Source organism: Alexandromys fortis, unplaced genomic scaffold (genome assembly GCF_014885135.2).
Source record: "Alexandromys fortis isolate MF-2015 unplaced genomic scaffold, M_Fortis_MF-2015_v1.1 scaffold_278, whole genome shotgun sequence".
NCBI classification, from domain to species: domain Eukaryota; kingdom Metazoa; phylum Chordata; class Mammalia; order Rodentia; family Cricetidae; genus Alexandromys; species Alexandromys fortis.
The window spans coordinates 714524-722581 of record NW_026068175.1 but is presented as its reverse complement, the minus strand read 5'-3'; positions in this window follow the sequence as shown (position 1 = coordinate 722581).

Genomic DNA, 8058 nt, shown 5'->3' with positions numbered 1-8058 from the left:
CCTTCCTTCCTTCCTTCCTTCCTTCCTTTTTCATTGTGTGTGTATGTGTATGCACCTGTGTGTGTGAGTGTGTGAGTGTGTATCGTGTCTATGCACATGTATGTGCACATTTGTGTGCTTATATGAACTCATGCTAGCCAAAGGGGGATATTGGATGTCTGACTATTACTCTGGATATTCCTTTAGAGATCATGCCTCTCTCTAAGCCTCTTGTAAATGGAGCTTGTATTATTAAGGTAGTGTGGTAGCCAATGAACGCTAGCGATCCTCTTGTTTCTGTCCCCTCTGTGCTGAGGTTGTAGTAGGATGAGAGACAATATTGGGTTTGCTATGTGGGTGCTAGAATTTGAATTCACATCAAGCTTTTGCATCAAGTGTTCTTAATCTGAGAACCATCTCTCCAGCCTTTAAACTTACATTTTAAGAAACGTGTTTTTTAATTTTCAATTAAGCTGTTCTATTGTACAATAATTAATTTTCATTTATTCTCCAGATATTCCATTATGTAGCTGACTACCACTTAATCCTTCAATCATTCAAAGTTATTTAGATTTTTTCCCTCTAATTTGCAGTGATTATGAATGGGAGCAGTTGCAAGTGTTCATACACTATTGTTTCTGTAAACGTACTTCATCAATTTTCAGTGGGTTTTTAAGGCTATAAGACAACTATATGTCAAATATAAGAAATTGTCATCTGATTTCTACAGTGATATTTTATCTTCATTCTTAATAATGTAGCATTAAAGATTGCAAATTATTTTTTTCATTCTTTCCTGTTTTGTAGTTGGTCTTACTCACATTTTTCCTCCTCCTATGTCAGCATTCTAATATATTCTAATTTCTGTGAAGTGAATTTGATAACAGCAATGTGTTATCAGCTCCTCCATCAATCTGGCTTGTTTCTTTGATGACTACTCCTACCTTAAGTGGGTAGAGGATCATGGGGCATTGGTCAAGAACAGTCCTCAGCCTTTCTATGATACTGCTTGCAGAGAGCTGGCTCAGGGATTGGAGCAGTGATGAGGGAAGCCTGCCCTGAATATGAAAGATCATCCAATGGCTAACATTAGGGGTAGACTGTGGACCAGAAGGGCTATGCTTGCTCATCAATACAGCTCTTCATCAGGTTTGCCCTGTTGTCTTTATTCTTGAATGTGGGGATCCAGATTCAGCTGTGAACAAAGAATTTCACCAGTATCTCTAGGGCCTTTCAGACATGTATCCTGAGAGTTGTCTCTGTCCTTCTGTATCTTCCAGTTAATTTTTTTTTTATGTAGAACAGCATCTGGCTTTATCTTAAATTGTCTTTCAAGGCAGTAATGGCTACTATTTCGGAAATTCTCATTCATAATGTTTCATCACCTATCTTTATAATTCCCATCCCTGTGTTGAAATATTTAGAATAAACCTATATTTAAGAAAAAAACAAGCATTTTGCAATAAACATAACCTACAGACAAACATTGTGGAACTTTTCACTCTCTGTGACTGTCAAACTGATGTGGGAGTGATTTCTTATTAATAAAGAAACTGCCTAGGCCCCTTGATAGGCCCACCCTTAGGTGGGTGGAGAAAACAGAAGAGAATTCTGGGAGAAAGAAGCTTAATGAAGGAGTCGCCATGATTCTCCCGCTCCAGACAGACGCAGGTTAAGATCCTCCCTGGTAAGCCAGCTCATGAGCTACATAGAATATTAGAAATGGGTTAGAATAATATGTGAGAGCTAGCCAATAAGAAACTGGAACAAGCCGGGCCAGGCAGTGTTTGAAAGAATACAGTTTCCGTGTAATTATTTCTGGGCATAAGCTAGCCATGCGGGCGGCCGGGTGCCGGGGACGCAGCCCTGCTGCTCCTAATTCAACATCAAACTAATAAATTGCCATACATACATACATACATACATGCATGCATGCATGCATACATACATACATACACAATACATATACACACACAAACACATACACACATGAATATGTTTGAATTCCATGCATAGCTATACATGTGTATATACACATACATATATACATATATGAATGTAGCCATACTAATATATAATTATATTATATATAATATATAGTTTACATTACATATGTTTACAAATTACATGTATTTACATGTAATATTCTGTTAGTTCTGACAAATATAATTACTTATTCTCACTTCTCCACTGACTAGCTGGGAACTGTGATATTTGTTTTCTTTCTGCCTTCTATTCAGGTCTTTTATGATGTTACATTATATTAAGTCTTTTTAAAAAAGAACATGTGAGATAAGTTTGTTGTTCTAGGATGATGACTGTTTAGGTATATCTTCAGTCTTATTTTAGATGAAATATAAATGACTAACACATATGAACGAACTTTTAATATAATTTATTATATTTTCCATACTTTTGATATTATTAATGTGTTTCAGAATCTAGCCTGGAACACATCAGCTACCACTGTGGAGGGTCCATTGTGTTTGAAATTGGATATCTAAAACACTGAGCAGCTACATCTAAGAAAATGAGAGATCCATCATGGATGAATATTGTCTATGTCATTCTACTAAAATTTAGAGGTGACATGTTGATGAATGCCTATGGTCAAGATGGCTCCATTCAAAGTCAGAGAGAATGTGTACAAAGTTCTTTAAGGATAGGATTAGTGTTCTCTTTCTTTTTTTCTGTTTCATAAAGAAAAAATCTCAGTGATGATTGATGAATATAACCGTCCCAATCTCCATAATTTCCTGCTTGGCAGTGATGTTAGTGGGAACTCCAGCACTCACTGTTGACATTCTTACCTGCACAGCAATGTCTAAATGGTAATATTCCCAAATATTACCAAATTCAAGAAAATTTGTAGCTTTCAATATTTTCACTCATTTGGGCATGCAAATTGTACTTTTTGCTCAATTTACAGTAAGAATGGGTTAGGGGAAAATTAATGTATGCTGAAATGAGCATTGAATGACTGAATAAAAAATCTCTTCAGTCAATAGGTCAGTTCAGCAAGCAGCAAACCTGATGAATTCAGGGGTCAGTCTGGAAAGCACAGCCCAGAAGAATACTTTTGACTGTCTCCACTCCCAGTGGCACAGCAGTCTGTGCTGACAACCTACAAACAGCCAAGCTTTGTAAGGAAACGGGGAACAAACAATAAACATGCAAATGTACTTCCCATTTTATAAATACATTTTTTCTGGCTTAAGAAGACAGAAAACAGGAACATAGAGACAGTAGCAAACTTAATTATGCTCAGGTGGAAATAAACTTTTAAATTTTATACTGTGGTATGAAAGACTAGCTGGGAAAATTAGACTATGGCAATAACAAAATGTGTCTTACATTAGAATCATCTATTTATTATTTAACACATAGTACAAATTTTAGAATATAAAAGTTCCACCTTGAACTTTTATAAAAACACCACCTGGAACTGCTGTTGGGCAAGCATCTGGAGAGAACAGAACACAGAGACACGGGCCAAACTTGAAGCAAGAATGCCAGTTTTATTGTGTTCCAGGGCAATTTATATAGTGCTTTCCTTGATTAGTGGCTACACTTTAGCTCTGCAAGCCCACCACAAACCAGTTCCATGTTATCAGGAACTCATGAGAGTTCTGTGCACAGAGCAGCTGCAAGCATAGGAAAACAAGTTGTTTACTCCTGCAGGCAAAAGGTCAAGAAAGTTCAGGGTCTGAGGGACTCTGCACCCCCTAACACTACCTTTTATGAGAGTTTGAAAAATCCATAATCTGTAACAAGAATGATGCATATTTTCATTTGTTAAAACATCCAAGTTTGAACATCATCAACTCACAAAGTTTCAAGTTCAATAATTAAAAACACAAAATGAAAACTACACTTCCCCGGGAAAATTATGGAATATGCAGTGTGTCTCCGGAATGTTTTAAAATTTCAAAAACATTTTTGTTATGTTATTATTTGCAAATTTGTTTTAGAGGATGGCTTTAAAAACAGGTGCAGTGGAAGTGTGGCAGTCGGGCAAGGATGTCAGACTGGGAAGCTGAAAGCTGTCTCCTTGAGAATTCCAAAACAAACACAAAACTTTCTGAACTAATTTTGTAAAATCTCTGAAAAGCAATGGAAAAATTGTATCCACTAAGAAAAAAAAAAGCAGTACTGAAATAGCCATAAATTTCTATGTTGTTTTGACTCTTATTCTCCAAGTCTCCTGTTGCAGGAGCATTTATTATTATTATTATTATTATTATTATTATTATCATCATCATTATTGTTATTACTACTGAATATTGTATACCTTCCAAACTCCATCTTATTCTTGCCATATGCCGTCAACATGTTCTCCTTCTAGCACTAATACTTTTGTTTTTGTTTATTTATTTATTTATTTATTTATTGGTCAGAATGTTTATTTATTTATTTATTTATTTATTTATTAAATATTTCTGCCTCCTCCCCTTCACCGCCTCCCATATCCCTCCCCCTCCCCCAATCAAGTCCTCCTCTCTCATCAGCCTGAAGAGCAATCCGGTTTCCCTGCCTTGTCGGAAGTCCAAGGACCTCCCACCTCCTTCCAGGTCTAGTAAGGTGAGCATCCAAACTGCCTAGGCTCCTACAAAGCCAGTACGTGCAGTAGGATCAAAACCCAGTGTCATTGATCTTGACTTCTCAGCAGTCCTCATTGTCCGCTATGTTCAGCGAGTCTGGTTTTATCCCATGCTTTTTCAGACCCAGTCCAGCTGGCCTTGTTGAGTTTCCGATAGAACATCCCTATTGTCTCAGTATGTAGGTTTTGTATCCTGACCACAGTTTTCCTTCCCTCCTCTCCTCCCAGTCTCTCTTCTCCACCTCCTCTCTTCCACGCCCCATCCATTCCTTCTTAGGTGAGTCCCAGATAAGCTCTCTGGTTGTTAGTTCCCTGTGAGCTCCAATGGGTCCAGGTTAGTTGGTTCTGTGGGTTTTCTTGTGGTGCTCTTTACCCCACTGACTCTTCCAATTCTTTCTCCACATCTTCATTAGGATTTCCTAAACTCCACCTAATGTTTGTCTATGAGTCTATGCATCTACCGGTTCCTACAAGTTGCCGGTGAAGAAACTCTGAGGACAATAAGGGTAGGAACCAATCTATGAATATAGCAGAAGATCAAAAAGAATCATTTCATTTATTTATGATTTATTTATTTGTCATTCATGTTTAATTCTATCTAGTCTTTGGGTCGTGGTTCTCTAGGCAGTGTCGGGGTGAGGGAGGGGTCAGGGGTCATGGTATGATTCTCACTGACTAGTCATTGGTTGGCCACTTCCATAGTTTCAGCACAACCCTTTTCCCAAGACATTTTGTAGGCAGGACAAAGTGTAGGTTGATGATTTTGTAGCTGTACTGATGTCTCAATCTCTCTGCTGGAAGCCTTGCCTTATTACAGGTGATAGACAGTTCAGATTCTGTATCCCACATTGCTAAAAGATTCAGCTAGGGTCACTCTCAGAGATTCCTGGGAGTTTCCATCACACTAAGTTTCTAGCTCATCCCAGAGATTCCTCTTCCCATTGAAACTGTCTCTCCCTATACACTCCCCCTCCACGCTTCCCCTATATGATCCCTACTGTTCCTATCTCCATATCCAGACCCCTCCCTCCATCCATTATTGGTGTCAATACTATTTCTCCTTCACTGTGGGATTCGCATATTCCTCACTTTGAGCCTTTCTTGGTACATAGATACTTCTGGATCTATGAATTGTGGTATGGTTATCTTTTATGACTAATATCCTCTTATAAGTTAAAATATACTATGTTTGTCTTTTTGGGTTGGGTTACCTCCCTTAGGGTGATCTTTCCTAGTTCCATCCATTTGCCAGCAAATTTTATGATGCCATTATTTTTTATGAATACTCAATTCTGAAAATGTCCCACATTTTTTATCCATTCTTTAGTTGAGGGACATTCAGATTTTCCCAATTTCTGGCTATTACAAATAAAGCCTTAACAAAATCAAACACACTTCCATGCTAAAAGTCTTGGAGACATCAGGTATACAAAAACATACACAAGAGATAAACACATTAAAGGCCATATACAGCGAACCAATAGCTAACATTAATAAATGTAGAGAACTCAAAGCAGTTCTGCTAAAATCAGGAACAAGTTCACTCTCTATATATCTATTCAACTCTATTCTAATCAACTTAAAATTTTAGCTAGAACAATAAGACACAATGAGATCAAAGTGACACAAATTGAAAAGGAAAGATTCAAAATATCACTTTTTACAATACCTAATATTTCTTCCAAGAAACTTCTAGAGGTGATTAAACAAATTGGTTGGTCACAAGATTAGTTGAAAATATATCAGTAGCCCTCTATTTTAGTTAGGGTTTCCATTGCTATGAAGAGGCACCACGAGGAAAACATTTAATTGGGATTGACTTATAGTTTCACATGGTTAGTTCACTATCATCATGGTAAGAAGCATGGTGGTGTACGGGCAGACATGGTACTAGAGAAGAGTTCTATGTCTTGATCTGCAGGCAGAATGTGACTGCCTGCGTGTATCACACTGGGCAAAGCTTGAACATATGAGATCTCAAAGCCTACACTCATATTGACAAACTTCTTCATCAATGCCACACTTTCAAATACTGCCACGCCCTAAGAGTCAAGCATCCAATCATATGTGTCTATGGGAGCCATACATATTTAAACAACCACATTACTCTCCATGGCTTCCTAGCTGTAACATAATGTAAAATGCATTTAGTCCAATTTTACAAGACCCCATTGCCTATCACAGTCTCGGCAACATTAAAAAAAAATCAAAGGTCAAAATCTCTTGTGAAATTCATGCAAACTCTTAACTTTAACCATCTATAGAATCAAAATAAAAAAACAGATTACATACTTCCAACATACAATAGCAGAAGATATACATTACTGTTCTAAAATGGAGGAAATGGAGGATTTTGAGGACATACTGGAGAAAAGCAAGACTGAAAACCTACTAGGAAAACTCCAAACTCCACATCTTCATGTCTGATATCAAAACACTCTTCAGATCTCCAAGTCCTTCCAAATTTGGTGACTCAACATACTGCTGGCCCCATGCCCTGTTAGCAGCTTTCTGTAACAGGTATCCCAACTTGAATTTTGCATGCAAATGGATGGAAATAGAAAACACTATCCTGAGTGAGGTGACCCAGACCCACAAAGATGAACATGGGATGTACTCACTCATAATTGTTTTTAGCCATAAATAAAGGACATTGAGCCTATAATTCATGATCCTAGAGAAGCTAAATAAGAAGGTGAACCCAAAGAAAAATGTATAGTTATCCTCCAGTATACTGGAAGTAGACAAGATTGCTGGGGAAAAATTGGGAACTGGGGGGGTGGATGGGGGAAAGGGGAAATGGGGAGAGAAAAGTGACAAGGGGAGGATGGGGAGAGCTTGGGGGAATGGGATGGTTGGGATAAAGGAAGGGTGGATATGGGAGCAGTATATATCTTAATTAAGGGAGCCATTTTAGGGTTGGCAAGAGTCTTGACTCTAGAGGGTTTCCCAGGGGTCCAGAGAGATGTCCCCAGCTAGGTCCTTGGGCAGCTGAGGAGAGAGCCGGAAATGGCCCTATCCTATAGCCATACTGATGAATATCTTGCACATCACCATAGAACCTTCATCCGGCGATGGATGGAGATAGAGACAGAGACCCACACTGGAGTACTGGACTGAGCTCCCAAGGTCCAAATGAGGAGCAGAAGGAGGGAGAACACGAGCAAGGAAGTCAGGACCGTGAGGGGTGCACCCACCCACGGAGACAGTGGGGCTGATCTATTGGGAGCTCACCAAGGCCAGCTGGACTGGGACTGAAAAAGCATGGGATAAAACTGGACTCTCTGAACATGGCAGACAATAAGGGCTGCGGAGAAGCCAAGGACAATGGCACTGGGTTTTGGTCCTACTGCATGTACTAGCTTTGTGGGAGTTTGGATGCTCACCTTTCTGGACCTGGATGGAGGAGGAGGACTTTGGACTTCCCACAGGGCAGGGAACCCTGACTGCTCTTTGGACTGGAGATGGAGGGGGAGAGA